Genomic DNA, 16,672 nt, shown 5'->3' with positions numbered 1-16,672 from the left:
AATCAAATGCAAGTTTATCTATGCATAATTACCCCCCCCTTCCTTTTAGACTGACATTTTCTTCATTTTTTGTCTATAGCCATAATTCACTGATATATAGCAGATTAAGGCTTTCTTTTGCAGTTGCTAAAATTAATCATTAGTTAAAATAAAGACAATGCATTTTGCTCGAAAAGAACATGCTTTTAGCCACCAAAATTCCCAAACTGTGTCGACATTTGTAAAAGAATCCCCCCCCCCAAAAAAGAAATTTATCCGACTTAAATTAAAAAAATCCGATTTAAATTTTAAAAATCGATTTTTAAAATTTTTATTTAAAAAATCAAAAAAATCACCAACCCTGCACACACACTGACACTCACACACATACACACGCACTGACACACACCCACACACACACATGCACACACACACACAGGCCACTCCATTCGGCATTCGCTTACTATCAACAAATCTTGAGTACGGAAACCGTTCGGAGAAATAAAGTTCAAGTTTATTTTCCCGAACATTCGGAGTATATATAAACTAATAGGCCCTATCTCTGTTTAAAACGGCCATCAGTCCAACACGGCGTATCCACCATATTTTAACACAGCCCCTATCACACCAAATAATAACACCTGTCTTAGATGCATCATGATCCAATCAGATGTTGTTGTTGTTAAGTGTAGATCTAGTCCCTTCAAACGATCATGTTGCGTTGGCCTCTCCTACTGTTGACTAATAGGTAACAATAAATTTTCAGCTGCTGGTGATCGCTCATAACCCATCACCCCACTCACTAGTGACAATGGACGTCAACATGAACTTGCGACTGAAGAGTCGCTCGCTCTCCGAATGGTGGCGACCCATGTGTTTGTTTTAAATGGCTCTCAGTCTTACTCGTCTAAATAAAAAAAGTAAGCAAAAAACAAACCAGCAGAAGCACCACCATCAACAACAACCACCAACAACAACCACAACTGTAATAACAATGTGGCTACCTTCGATTGGGACCTCAGAAGGGAATGGTTTGTTTTCTTCGTCTTGATCAGTCCTGCCTAAGATAGCCACCTGTCTTATACGGCCACTTTTCTCCTTGACAATGGGTGGCCGTCTTACACAGCTTCGACTATTGATTTTAAGACAATGATTGCATGATTCTAGGCTAGTACCATAATCAGCTTTATGTGCGGAATTTCTCCTCTCTATGTAAGTTTGATAGCCACCTTTACCTTGCGTTTTATATTTGCAGGGAAAGATGTATGATATCAGTCAGTATAAGTTCAGTCAAATTTTTGCTCACACAGCAGATGAACCAATCAGATTGGGTCTATCTAGAAATAATGATTCAAATGGTTAGTAGTAGTATCAGTGTAGGTTTAGTGCAAAGATGCTCATTATGTGTTCGGTGTGTGTGTGTGTGTATGTTTGATGCATGACTCTTGTAATGCTTTTTAATCGCTTACATGGAGCAATTTTAGTAAATTTTTGTAGAGTTGGCCTTGGCCATCTCCTGTAACCTGTGTGAGTCGTATGCATTGGGCATTGATACTTTGTACAAGCCTATGATTGTTGCAAATGAAGAAGTTTATCATATGTGAGGCATCGCAGTGAAATAGGCATTTGTTTGCCGATAAGCAATTTTTAAAATAATTTTCGAATTTTTTTTGGCTCAACACCTTTTTGTGTCCATTTAAAATCACATTTCTGTGTGGATTTTATGGAAAAACATTGATTAAATGATACCCCAAAAAAATTTCCAGTTTCCAAGGACTCTCAGGCTATGGAAGTTAACAAACTTTGTTGGCCATTTTCGGAGGCATGCCAGTTACTAGAGTTAGTCACAGTCACAGGCCCAAATTGTCACTGGCCCTAAAGTCCCTCTAAAATGTCAATTCAGTTTGTGTTGTTCAATCTTCCTTTTTGTATGCAAATCGAAGCAAATTTAAATTACTCTGTAAAATTTCAACAATGAATGTTCTTTGGTTAAAAACAATTGAAAAATAAAATTCAATTCATAATGGGCCTGTGACAAACTGGGCCTGTGACAAACTGGGCAGTCCCCCCACTTTCTCGCTAATTATACCTCGGGAACCAGGTGACCCTGACCTCCTTCTATCACAAATAATTCCATTTTATACGGGTGGGTATTTTTTTCAACAAAAGGAAGGCAAATGAACAGGCTTTAAGATGGTACCAATAACCCCCATATGACCAAATATTGACGAGCGCCTGATTCCACCACGTGACACATCGCTAGCCGCGTGATTCAACTGCCTAAGTGCCAAGAGACAAATTTTTCAGGAGAAGCAAAAAACTTTTTTTTTCTTTTTTGCTCGTACCTATGAATCTGAAATTCAGATATATAGATATCTATATACAAATGTGTGTGCGCCGAGAGAAAGGTACCAAAAGTCGCCCCAGACCGTTTTGAGCTATAGGCTGATAATGACAAAAATCACTTTTTTTAAAAACCAAAATATGTTTCCATTAAAAAATGATAGATCCACCATTTTTTTACAATGTGTTCAAAGGTTTTCTTTGATTTGACTTCTAAATATTTTATTTTGAATTATTTTGAGGGTAGAGTATAATAAAAACAGATAATATTAACTGCTTTTAAAAGGAGTTAAAATCTATTCTTGAAGCAAGTTTTTTTTCCCTGCTATGTTTTACCATTGAATTCCATTTGGCATAATATTGATGTCAACTGAATGCCAAATTGGACCTGAATTTTCCATGAATAAATTGCATTAAAAAAATCTTTTAAAAAAGTTTGTATGTGTTCTCACATTTGTTAAACTTAAAAGCTCATTTTCTCTAAATTCTATCATTATACCCTACCTCGCAAAATGTGCAATATATCAAAACGTATTTGAGATTTCTAAATAATTAAAAAAACTCTGTGTTCAGCATTGCATTTCCTATAAAGGTACAACCCTTAACTTGAAATTCGACTTTTGGTACCTTTCTAGGCACATACACATATGATATGATATGATGGTCTGTAACTAACTTTTATGAAAAAAAGCTTTCTTACGTAAGTTACTGGACATTCGCGGTTCAGACATACCAAAATCTGCGTGATTCAATGGCCTAAGTGACAGTATGACGTCTTCTAGGCCACTCGACAAGCTCCAATGGTCGCTTGGGCGTTTGAGTAATCGGCAAAAGCAAATCATAATAGTTTTAAGAGTAATTATAAAGTTAATATAAGAGTAATTATTTTAGCTATTTGGTTCTGTCTTCTGGGGCAGGACTGTTTTTGGCCTCAAGGAGTTGGTAAAAAAGACCATTCATCTTATTGTTCAATTTGTACGGGATATTTTAGTTCAGTGTGTATCATAAGCAACAAACGTTTGTGACAACGAGGTTGTTTTTGTTTCAGCCAGGTCTAAAATGGTCCAGAAATCGAACTTCAAGGTTGGGGGGGGGGGGTTTGCAAGATTAGCCTTTAGCACACAGACAATACCATTTTTCAGGGACCTTTCGATTACACTGTGTGTGCTGTCCACTTCCGTTTGCGTTTGTTCTTTTTCAAGGTATTTGTGTTCAATAGTTTTGTTTTATCTGATACAAATGTCGCTGGTTGCATTTGACGAGATACCGTTGGAGTCTGATAAGTACAGCCATCACTATATACATGTAATGAACTGTGGTCCTTCTTCTTGGTGCCAAACGTGACACTTCACATCTTTGGTTACCAAATTTAAAAAAATATAGACAGCTAAGCTGGTCCTGTTATGACATAGTACAGCAGATGCGTTCAACGCCATACTAACAAATTTGCTTCCAAGTCCGTGCACACTAGACATGATCTAGTGCCATCCACTGGGTTTTGTACAAGCTTCATGTTAGATTCTTTCTCCTACCTTGCCTACATCACATTGATCCTTCCGACATTGATCCTTCTGACATACAACAGGCTGCTCTTTTTAAATATCTCTCTGAAGTCGTCTGGGACGATGTGTGACTCTTTCTGTTTTCTTTTGTACTCTCTGTGAAGGAATCTGAGGTTTTGAAAGTATTAGTTAAGATAGATTTTGCCTGTATTCTGTCTGTAGTAATGGGAAAGCAATTTCGTCAAGTTTGTCGAAGAATTACTCATCACAAAAATGCTTGTCCTCTTCTGCTCTCTGGTAATTTGACTGTCGTGGAGCTCGCATCTCCAAGTCATGTAAACTGCCTTTGCAACAGTCATGAATAACATCTGTGTGAGGGAAGTTGCATACAAACTCATTGTTTTGCATGTAGGTAGAATGTATGAGATTTGTTTCAAATTGAAGTGGAGAGCTGACGAGTTGAAGTTGAAGATTTGTTGAAGAGAGAATTTTCGGGCCAAATATGTTCATTCATGAGTTGCTTTTTTTTAGTGATTAATTAAGTATCATCTACCCAGCACTTTTGAACTACATTGATTCAAGAATGGTACATGACAGACACAGCAAAGGGCTCACACTTAAAGCAAATTAAGAAACTTGAAAAGTCGCCATCAAAATATTTTCCAGTAGTTGTACCGAATGTGAAATTTATAAGCACTCCTTAGCTGTCAATCATAGACTTTAAAAAAAATTCATTCGTCAGCAGCTTTTGCCATAATTTACCGACTAAGTCAAGTCAGTATTAACGTTTTCTTCGATGCCATCTTGCCCTTTCTTAACTACTCTTAGACAACCAAACCTATTGGTAGATCACGCCACCTACACGGCAGAAGAACACCTCAACAAGCCACTGCATCTACCTTATTCAACCGCCCATTCACCACCGGGCTGCAAAACTGGCACTTGGGCGGTTAAATCACGTAGAAATTGGGGACTGGTGTGATAAAGGCGATTGATTTACTGAAGGATTGAAACACTTTTCAGTAATCTTTCAAACTCGGGATTTAATGTAAGGTGTATCAAAGGCTGTACTAGATCTACATTAAGGGATCAAAAAGTGATTTTAGAAAATTTTATCACTTAGGCGGTTGAATCACGCGGCTAGCGATTTATATATATATATATATATATATATATATATACATATATATATATATATATATATATATATATATATATATATATATATATATATATATATATATATATATTTATATATTCAGCTCAACACAACAATATAATGCAGTCAATTACTCTAGAGAATGATGCATGGGCATTCTTCTTATTTACCTGCTTTCTTCCTAATGTTCATCCCTGAAAAGTTATATTATTCCAAAAAACTACAAAGTGTACCTATTCTATTTTTTGTTGTTGCATGATTACTGGGTGTGAGCTTCTTTAATAATAGAGATGGGAGTCGGAAATCAGAAGACTCTCATTGATACTCATTGCACAATCTTTAGAATGTTTTTTCACCCCTATATTCCTTATCATCTTAAGGCTTTCATGTTTTATTCATTTCATTACTTTCTTTCTTAGTTTTGTTCTGTCACCTATTTTCTTTAGACAGCATACCAATCCATTGTTTCTTGGTAATTAACACAGTATAGACTAAGCCAAGTGTATGTACGCCTATCTTCTAGCCAGTAAAGCAAAAGACTGTCCCGACTAGCTCATTCCTCATCCTTACTGTTTATTTGACTTCCATCACAGTGCTACTGAGGCTTTGGATCCTCATTGCTCTCTCATCCTCAGACCCCCTGACTTTGTAAACGAAGAACAGTCTTATCTATTTGGGCCCTGACCTTCTAGGCCCTCTGGATCTTTAACACCTCGGGCCCTGCCCCTGTATGCCATCAAGACCTGAGCTACTGTGTGTCACCTATTAGGACAAGTATTTCCAAGTTCACCAGCCATGGCCATGCAGCCCCGTAGCACTTCCACATATTTCTATCGGATCCGGAAGGTTTTCGACATGCCACAGCTTAAGCGGACACGCTACTCCCCAGATGCGTGGTTTCTTGGAAACCTTGGCTTCCGTGCGTATTATGTAAGATGCACTCATTCTGCATCCACCATTAACATAGGGCTGTACCTGAGTCACTGCCAGACCCCCATGCCTCGGCCTGTGAGGGCACGCATCGGTGTGATGGATTTAACAGAAAGCAACCATCAGCCAGTGCTGCTAGCTGATGAGACAAGGAATGAGGTGGAGGACTGGGCCAGGGGTATGGAGGTGGAAGTGAACATTGACAGATTTCACAAGTACCAAATGCGTGGTGCCATTCTGTTTCGATTTGATGTGGAAGTGCTATGAAATTGTTTCAGGAACGTGAGTGTGGGGATGATGTTTTCCTTGAGTTCTGATGGGACAGAGGTCCTAAGTGTACTGTTTTTACATAAAATTGACAGTTTTTGTTAGTCAAAGAAGTGCATAAAGTGCAAGTAGGTCTTGTGTGCATAAAATATGATGCTATGTGATACATGTTTATTAACAGTAATTAACATTGTTTTGTACCTTCTCCACCTTTGATTCTTTGTGTGTGAGTTTTTTTATTCCTGCTTACTCACACACCCCGAAATCCTCCAACTTTGTAGAAAAATAGGGCAAGTATTTACTCTTTTGGCCTTGAAAGCCTTAGGGCCTGTGTCTTCTTCTTCTTCTATCCCGTGGTTGGGGCAACCGTGGGGGCACCACTGCATTTGAAAACCAGCTCTCGCCATCTATTTTTGTCCTCTGCTTTCCTCAGATTGTCACCCACCGTCTTTCCTGTCCACTCTGTAATGTTGTCCTCCCATCTCCTTCTCTGCCTTCCTCTCTTTCTCTTTCCTTGTACGGTTCCTTGCAGGATTGTTTTGGCAAGTTCTGTGGATCTTGTGACCTGCCCATACCATTTTAATTTTCGTTTCTTCACTGTGGTTAGTAGATCTTCATATTGCCCCACTGCGTTGGTGATTCTCTTTCATACCGCAGCATGTGAAACCTTGTTTTTTGTACGAGATGTCAAGGAGTCTGCGGTAACATCTCATCTCTGTGGTCTGAATCTTTTCTCTAATTCTGCTGTTAGTGTCCACGACTCGCAGGCATATAAAAATATTGAGATGACCAGTGAGCGCATTAGTCTAATTTTTGAGTTGTGCGTGATGTTTTTGTCCCTCCAAATAGGCTTCAGTTTTGACAGCGCAGCTGTTGTTTGCGCGATTCTGGAGAGAATTTCTGGTCTTGGGCCTTCATCTGAGACGATTGATCCAAGGTATTTGAAGCTGTTGACTGTCTCAAGTTTCTCGCCCCTGACTTTGATGTCCGCGTTGATGCCATTGGTGTTATTGGTCATTAGCTTGGTTTTCTCGGCACTGATCTCCATGCCGTAGGCTGCTGAGGTTGTGTCCAGCAGCTCCACTGGTGTGGCGAGTTCCTGTTCTTCTCCTGCTAATCCATCGATGTCATCGGCAAAACGCAAGTTAGTGATTGTCCTGCCTCCAATACTGATTGTTCCATTGTGGTCTTCCAGAGTGTCAGTCATGATTCGTTCTAGGAAGATGTTGAAGAGAGTGGGAGAGAGCAAACAGCCTTGTCTCACCCCGACCGTTGTCCTGAACCAATCCCCCATGCTGCCGTTAAGGTAGACTGCGCTGGAGGCCTTGTCATATAGTTGTATGACGTTGATCAGGTTGGCGTTGATGTTATATTTCCTCATGGTTGCCCATAAGGCTGCATGCCAGACCCTGAGCTTTTATGCATTAACTGCTAAATATGCACCACTGTACCCTGAAGTATGTTTTCACTGCGTAGAAAGGTAGAGATTGTCACGCTCAGGTGTGCACAAAGATCCATTGGGTTAAACCTCTTTGTCTTAAAATTCTGTTTGGTTTCCATCACTTCATTTTTGAGGACTTTGATTCCTGCTTGTTCACCCACCTTTTGGGCTCCTCAGCTTTGTATAAAAGACATCAACTTCTAAATGTTTCCAAATTCATCAGCCTTCTAAGCGTTAACAAGTTCAGCAGCTAAGTAAGTGTGAAGTATTAACAAGTTCATCAACCTTCGTTGTGTTTAGAAATTCATCAGCTATTGTAGTGCACCTGCTACTCTCTTAACGTCTGGTTCCTGGGAACTCTAGTGTGAGCGTACTACATCATTGAGAAGAAGACCTCGTCCAGCACCATTTGCACAAAGATGTACCTCAGTCACTACCAGACCCCCATACCGAGGTGCATTAGGGGGAACCTTAGTTTGTTGGAATTGTCGCTAAAGAAACAGCAAGTAAAGAAGAAACATCAATGCAACGTTTGCTGTTTCTTTGTCTACAAATCCGACAAACTGATGCTCCAATGAATGTTTAGGATCTGAATTTGTATTATGTGTTAGTGGTATTTGATGAGAGTGAATGTGGGTTGTACAAATGAATTATGGTTTATGGTGTATTTTATGTGTTAAGTAAATTGATGATGTCAGAAGGAATTGTACAGTTTTGTCTCTCACGTTTTACTGATAGGTATAAAAATAATAAAACGAGGCAGTACCACAGTATGGGATAGTAACTAGTAAGCACAATTTGAAAGAGAACACTAGAACCCAACTCTTGTTGTGTGAAAACACTAGAACTAACTGTTATTTCTCCTCTTTCTACTGGCTTCTCTTGTGTAGCAGTTAAGTGCTTTGTCATCGCATGTAGCAGACCCTGAGTTCAATCCCTGAGTTGGGAGATATTTTGTGGAGTATCCCAGTCTTTCTGTTGTATCCCTTTCAGCCTGGGTTGGCCCTGACAGGCATGGTCGAAATCCTCCTTCCAGATAATCTAAATTGTGTCGATGGGGGTGTAAAAATATGTACATTTATTGCCTCTTGAGATGTTATTTTTCTTGACATGATTTTGAGCTACCCTTTAAAAAAAAACTTTTTTGGCCAATTATACCATTCTGATTTTACGTGCCACTGGTAGGTCCCACCTTTCTTTCCCTCTTTTTTTTTTGCCTGTGTGTCTTACTCTTTTCCTACCCTTTGCCATTCCTTTTTACAGTAAAGCCCATTTGTAAGCAACTTCAGAAGAAGCTCTGGTGTGGTCTGCTTCTTCTTTCCTTTCAAACTTCTATCGTCCTTATATCCCCTTCTTCTTTTTTATGTTTGTTACTCTCTAATCTTCTGGCGCTCATATGACCTTATGCAGTTGCGAGCGCCGTAAAACCTCTACTACAACAAAACAACCTCATAAATGCTTATTTCACCAAAGGTGTCTAAGGTCAGGAGATCGGTCTGTTATGTGAGCTCATAGGAAAGAGGATAAAAACCTTACTGGGATGTCCATTTCTCATCAAGCTCCACCTATCTGAAACTCTCTCCCACAACATTTGAGGGATACAAAAACAGAGGCAAAATTTAAATATCATATAACGACATACTTCATGAAATGCTGTCTAGATAGTCAGTCCTTATTCATAGTATTCTTCATTTGTTCATAATGCATTATGCATATATTATATTTGTCATTATGTTGTGATAGCATAAATGTCCTTGTGCGCTAGGGTTAACCTAAAGAGTGTATGCATGCATGCTCGTGCATACGCATGTGTTAAGATAAAGGTACATTGTTGTAAACTGCATAGAGCTGTATTGTACAGATAGGAGTGGGCATGATAAAAAGTATCAGGATTATTATCTTCATGGGGTATAAACTTTCAAAATCTGTAGAAACCCCTCTGGGATTTTTAAATAAGTATTTGTCAAGGAATTTTCAAGAATAGAGTGAACAGATGTTTGCAAAAATGTTGGTGTGTTGAGACAAATTGAAACAAGTCATTGTGCAAATGTTGGAGAGTCTATGTTCAATAGCAGTTGAAGAGATATTTGACAAGATGTTGCACCTCGAATTTTCGATCACACTATAATATCAAAGCGAAACATAGATGCCCCCCCCCCCCCCCCCCCCCGAAAAAAAAAATTGAAACGAAAAGATATCAAGACACTCTGAAGATTTCTCCAAAAGATTACTCCATTGATGTAGATGAGTGGGAAACCCTTTCTTGACTGATCACAGTGGTGTAAAACCGTGACATGTTGTTGTAAGGCTTTTGACAAAGAGTTTATCAAGCAAAGGCAGATAGAAAATCAATACAGTCAAATCCTGACAATGACCCTTTTCCCAAAAAAACCCACAAGTGCCTTTGAAAAGTCAGGTTTTGGTACAGACTCCAAGCACATAAAGGAAGGATAAAGTAAAGAAGAGTTTCAGCGGGGAAACAAAAAAAACCGAGACAAATAAAAAGCACAGATTAGGGTATCTCTTCAAGCTAAAAGTGATAATCATAATGAATAATAATAATAATAATTATAATAATAATAAATGATAATCTAATAATGATAATGATAGTAATAATAATAATAATAATAATGTTAATATTAATTATAATAATAAGTATGATAATTAATGGTTCATCATTTTAAAAAAGTCAGGTTTTGATTAACTCTCAAGTCCTTCTCGCAATAAAGTGAAGCCCAATTACTAAAATTACAAAATATTGTTCTGTAGCCATGTTCTCTTGCGTTCATCTTTCCAAGGCAAGGATTATACTATTAGCCTACGGAAGATATGAACAGAGGAAATACAGTTGAATGTGAAGCTGTTTTTGTATACAGGTGGAGTGGGTTCATTATTATACATAAATATATTATATATTATTCGCATGTTAATAATCATATAGACCGTATGTTAGTGTAACTGGACCCCTGTATAGAATCATCTTAAAAGTGAAATTTCTTATCTCTGTGCTGTGAATGTGATTCCCATAGAGGGCGCGTAAAAGTGAACAAATTTGTTGTAAACCAAAAGCTCTCACAAGAGAAACTCGGTACAGGAATCTGTGGTGTTATGGTTAGACCTTTCATTGTTGCTCATAGAAGACAAGTTCATTTCTTGGCTGAGGATGTTCATTTTTTATTGAGTATCTTCACCATCTGCTGGAATGTTGTTACTGTATTTCCCTCAACCTGGGTTGGCTCCGACTGGCAAAGTCAAAGCAGTCCATAACCTAAATGGTTTAAATTGTGTTGTTTACAATATGCTTTGTTAGTTTCTAAATTGTATTGACAGAGCATACAACATTACAATTGCCGGCACAAAATGTATAATTTGCTGACAAATTTCTGATCTCTGTGTTGTACATTTGATTCTCATCACAGCGCTGCTAAGACTGGACATCGTTGTAATTTACAGACGTGCACTCATAGACGGAAAGACAAAGTCCAGCTATGTCTTCGGAAAGAGTAACCAACACCACCTACTTCTACAAGATACGTAAAGTCATGGACTTACCCCAACATGTTCGTACCAGGTACTCCCCTGACGCTTGGTTCCTGGGAAACTTGGGGTTCCGTGCATACTACATCATTTCTGTGTGGTCTTCAAGCGGCATAACGCTAGGCATGTACATGAGCCATTGTCATTCCACCATGGGCCAGCCCGTCAGAGGGCGCATTGGTCTGGTAGATCTGTCGGAGCGGAAAAATCCCTCTGTCTTACTGGCTGATGAGACAAGGGGGGATGCAGAGGACTGGGCGAGGGGTGTGGAGATCGAAGTGGATTTGGACCGTCATAAGAAATATTCTTCTCATGGAGCATATTTGTTCAGGTTTGATGTGGAGTATGCTTAGATGTAAATAAAAGTTGAAGTTATTTTGGCAGGCATTGTTTTTGGTTATTACTAGAATATCAGAATTATTGGTATACCTCTTTTCCTGAAAATAACAGGACTAACTATTCTTTTCTTTTGGTAATTGTAACATCTCTGTTGTGAAAAACCACTGATGGTGTTGTGCTTTAACTGTGTAGGTGGAAAAGATGAGTCACCTTTTTTTTTCCTAAAACAATTGCTGAGGTTTATCTGCCGGTCCTCAGAAGAAATCGAGAGTCAGCATTTGCTATAAATAGTATTATTAAGTACTGTAAGCTAAGTGTTGAGTTACTCTCACCTTTTGATTCAGAATAGTTTTTTTCTTTTTACCTCTTGAATAATTTGGAAGAAGCCAATTACATGGATAAAGCAGAACACCGTTAATGATGGTCAGCTTACGCCCATTTCCTCAGGTATCCAGTGTGTTTTTTTGTTTGTTGAACTCTTGAGATATGATAGTGACTGAGCTCCATAATTGGCCTTTGATGTAAAGATGTATGCAGCTAAGTAATTAAATAAAGACATTTTATTTTGCTGAAATTACAAATCTGCAGAATTTATATATTTTTAAACTGGATTCATAGATTAGTGAAAGAACTTCGTTTTCATCTGGATCTAGCTAGAGACCACATCTGTTTGTGCTTCTCTTCATATTGTACCAATGCACATTGTTTTTAATTCTATTTACAAATGTCTGTGTTCATTTCTCTCTCTCTCTCTCTCTCTCTCTCTCTCTCTCTCTCTCTCTCTCTCTCTCCCTCTCTCCCTCTCTCCCTCTCTCTCTCTCTCTCTCTCTCTCTCTCTTGAAAAATGCACGGCAAAAAGTGACACCAGAACAACTTACTAAGAGGAGAAACCTGAATTGATGGGTGAATTGAAAATAACAGGACCGTGTAGGTTTTTTGAAAGCATCCATGTAGAGCAGTGAATGGAGAATGATGATCCCTGATATATCTGTCTGTTTCAGATTTGTCAAATTGCACAGTCTTCAATTCAGTTCTCAGTCTTATTTTGATATTCTATCATGTGGGGTTTTTTTTTAACAGTCTGAGACTTTTTTGGGGTTTTCTTTTTAATATTATTTTGGTGCAAATTTAGACGCTATGTAATGTTTATAATGCATATTTTTATTTGCCGTTGCAAACTCATTTTATACACTATGAGAGATGATGCCTGTAGGTGTTTTAAGAGATTGTCAACTTTTTGTGTGTATTATTTTACATCGTAAGGGATTTGTGATTTTAAAAAAAGTTTGCTCACATATTATTTATGGTTGTGATTGTAAAATTGTGAATGTGAAGTTGTTTTTGGATGTATTTTTTTTTGTAGTTTGGGTGGGGGTATTTTGGAACTTTTATGGAAGCTCCGTCTCCTGCTTATGTCAGGACAAAACAGTGTAGTAACACGTCTTTTTATTGTAATTGAACCTCAGTTGATATGAGGGAAATAGCATGGAATTTGACCCCGAAGTTGTGAACGGATCTATGGGAGTTAATCTCTGAAGTACCTATGTGGATATAAAGGTACTGCAGACATTTTGAAGGAACAGACTTTGACGTCTTAAGCCTGTTTATGGTTCTTGGCTTTTATACAAAGATATGGTTGATGTTTTGAAGAAACAAACTCTGAAGTTGTAAATAAATGTAATGTTTTACAGTTGTAACACGTGTGGTGAGGTTTGATGTCCAAGTGATTATAACATTTAAAAATAGTATATTGTCAGCATCATTCTACATTTTTACCGAAATCAATTTTTAAATGTGTCCAGATGAAGCCATATATCTGAATAAAGACATCAGGAGGCGTTTCACAATGCAGTTTCGTGCTGTTTCTTTAATTCAGTTCTTGGTTTTAATCAAATAACAAATCATAAAAACCCAAGTCACGTTTCTGATTTGGGCTATCCCTTTTGCTTTAATTTTCTCAAAACTTCAAACATGACTTGTTGAATGACGCTAATGATATTCTTATTGCATCAGTCAGCTCATGAAGCTGACTAGGATCATGAGGAAAACATTTCTCTATGGTGCCGTCATAATCTGGTTTGTTAGAGAGGTAAATGAGACAGGCTCTTGTTCAATTTTTTTTTTTCAAGTTTATTTTGCCTACTACTGGTTGGTCCTACTTCTTTTCTTTCCTTTTGTATTTTCTGTCCACTTTTTCTGTGTACTTAATGACTGTCATCTTGTCAATGTGCTTCTTCTTATAACCCAAACTAATGCTGTATTGGTAACTTGTCTTTAGGAAGGTGATTGTTTTATTTTCTAGATTTAGGATAAGGTGTGTGTGTGCTTGCATGTGTGCATAAGATGTCCTGTTATTGCAATAATAAACAACTTTTACCATCCTTGGATGAGAATGTATTGTCACATATGTAATATACAATATTCACTGAGCACTGGGATCTTAGGCGGAGACTATTGTATATATATATATTTTATACCTCTGTGAAATTCATGACTTGTTTCTTTCTGCTTCGCTTGTTTTTGGTACAATTATTTAAAATGTCATAGATTGTAATTTATGGTTACAGGTGGATGGTGAGCACCACTGGTACGTCTCACTTTTATTCTTTTCAATACATTGTCTCTGCCTGTCTATCTTGCCTTTTCTATAATTTAATATGCTAAGTGACCATATTCGTATCAACCAATGTACTCAATCCCAGAACTTACAGTAATTTTGAGGGTTTTGTTTTGTATAGACTTTTTATACAGTCCCTAAACAAAATTTTAATATGAATTCACTGAGCCCTGGACCTCTTGTACATGTGTACAGAACATCAGCCACTGAGCTCCTGGGAGAAATCTCCTCCACTCACACCACTTAATTCTGAAGCAATTTTGATGGATGAAGGGCAAAGGTTGTGCATGCTGTGTTGTGCACTTGTGCTCAGGTGGATTAATATGTTAATGTAAGAATGTTTTTTATAAAGCCACATACATAGGCCACCATGCATTGTCCGTTTGTTTATCTTTATGTCTTAATTTGTAGCTTGAGTCCTTTGTATTATCTGTTGTGGTCTTGAATGCTATTTTTTTCCCCCTTTAAAGCGATGTGTACATGATGCTCGTAGACATCGTCTGTTAGTGCATGAATGGCTGGCTTACCATTAGACCTATACATTTTTTTGCGTCTTTGAAATCATTTTATTTATATTATCTTCTTTGATCAAGCTGCAAGGTTAATTGGTATCATGCTGGACTGTGGCTTCAGCAAGCCTGGTTCAAATCCTCAAAGGGGGCAGTGTTAAGCTAATTGAGGAGATTCCTTAACTGAATTTGTTGTTTTGAAAATTATGCTTTCATACCTTGCCATACCAACCATTATTTATTCTATTGTGCCACTGTTTCTGTGATTGGTTATCTTTTAAAAGAAGCAGTACTTTGAAATTCATACAGATTTTTCAATCCTCTTTTCTTCATCTGAAATGGCAAGCAATAACATGCATACTATGAAATGTGTGAATTCATGTTTCTGATTTGTGTCCGACGGTTCGAAATGTGCCTCAACATTATTTTGGTATACTGCTCGTCCGACATGTGTCCACTGTATCCGTAAAGAGTTAAAAATCATTCTGTGAGACCTTCATTATGTAGGTAAAAGGAACTTTTCCAAGAGCGAATGAGGAAATGTGAAGTGTGCAATACATATAAATGTGAAAAAGCTGAGTGTTTACAATTTTGATTTTACTGGGGATTTTTTGTTAAAGATCTGAATTCTGTTGCTTACATGTAGCCTGTTTTGAGTACCCTCTGCTTTCTAGAATTAATCAAATGCTTCAGCTTTGGCTTAGTTTAGTAGCTCATATTTTATTTTTAAAAGTTGATCATAAGTAACTTTTGTACCAGAATGGATTTATCTTTTTTTTTGGTTTTATTTTGGGTGTTTTGATTGGGGGGATGAGCATCTGAATAAAGAAATGAATCGCAGACCTTGTCTGTTTGAGATCCGGCTCTAGAACGAGAAGAACATTTCTGCCAACTCACTTAATCTTAAAAGTAGGCCTATCATTATCTTCTCCTGCTCCTGACCCAGTCTGCCTGTAAGACCAGACTCAGACTCTGAGAACACACCAAATTGGACTGGACGGAATGAAGATTCTCTTTCTATTATATGTCATCAAATCAATATAATCTGATCTCCCCTGCAGAACTGACACCTTTCTTTTTCTGATGCATAGACCTATTCCGTATAAGTAATTATGACCTAATCTTTTGTTCACCGTGCCATATTGTTTTGTATATTTACTTTGGACAAATTGTCTGGAAACCACTCTGGCATGGACAGGATTAAAGAAAACTTGCACATACCTTGTTCTGATTGTGGACCAAAGGGCGAAAATGTGCGGAATAGCAACAACAACAACAGCAACCTTTGTGAAAAGAAATTGACTTTAAATTGGTGTCTCCCTTTTCTCATTCTATTACTAATGATTACGGTATGCTCAAGGTTAATTATGATTTTTATTTTCGTCCTGAAGACTGGTGTTAGCTTGAAATTAGTGCTTTAAAATATTTCTCCTTCTCCTGTGAGATGTGAGTTTTTGTGTATAAATTGAATATTTAGACACCAATAATCATAGTTCTTGTATAATGGAGCTCTTCTTAATTATAATTATAAAAATGCATAGTCCTCATGAAGGGTACTAATAGAAATTGCTTGTAGACTGGGCTGCATTGGAAATTGATCATTGCTGTTGGTGTTTTGCAGAATGTTTTGGAATGATACACGTATTTTGCTCAGAAAACATTTTTTGGGTATGAAACTATTATACATCTATGCACTCAGGCAGACATGCTGTACATACATATTCAAAGAATTTCTTTCATAATTTTTATCCTTACTTTGCTTTATAATTAGTATGTTTAGTATGTTGTACACATACTTGTTATATTTTTTATTGCGATATATTTCCCTCCTTTTGACTATCGTTCCATTTTGTCTAATTTGTCAGCATGGTAGTTTTAATAAACACTACGTAGTACTCATGACTTGGTTTTATGTGTTTTGTATTTCTAAATTTTACTATCACCTACACTTAGTTGTGTCCTGTCCTCAGTTTTATACAGTCTATACTATCGACTGCGTAAACAAATTATAGTACCATCGTATAATTTGCTAATGATTCTTACTTTTAC

The 16,672-nt window shown here is 37.5% G+C and overlaps 1 long non-coding RNA gene across 2 annotated transcripts in view; it reads left to right on the top strand.

Moving 5' to 3' along the window:
• Positions 1–16,525, top strand: part of LOC101864674 — a 20,717-nt gene extending 4,192 nt beyond the window's left edge. Inside the window, exon 2 of one of the 2 annotated variants that reach the window (XR_001184684.2) lies at positions 11,041–16,525. This is a non-coding gene — a long non-coding RNA (uncharacterized LOC101864674). Of the gene's footprint in view, positions 1–5,618; positions 6,390–11,040 lie in introns of those variants that run through there. The other variant, XR_004858287.1, reaches the window with a different exon arrangement.
• The last annotated feature ends 147 nt before the right edge of the window (positions 16,526–16,672 follow it).

This window comes from Aplysia californica, unplaced genomic scaffold (assembly GCF_000002075.1).
Source record: "Aplysia californica isolate F4 #8 unplaced genomic scaffold, AplCal3.0 scaffold00064, whole genome shotgun sequence".
NCBI lineage: Eukaryota > Metazoa > Mollusca > Gastropoda > Aplysiida > Aplysiidae > Aplysia > Aplysia californica.
Note: the sequence above shows the minus strand (reverse complement) of the source record. Positions and strands in the feature narration are given on the sequence as shown.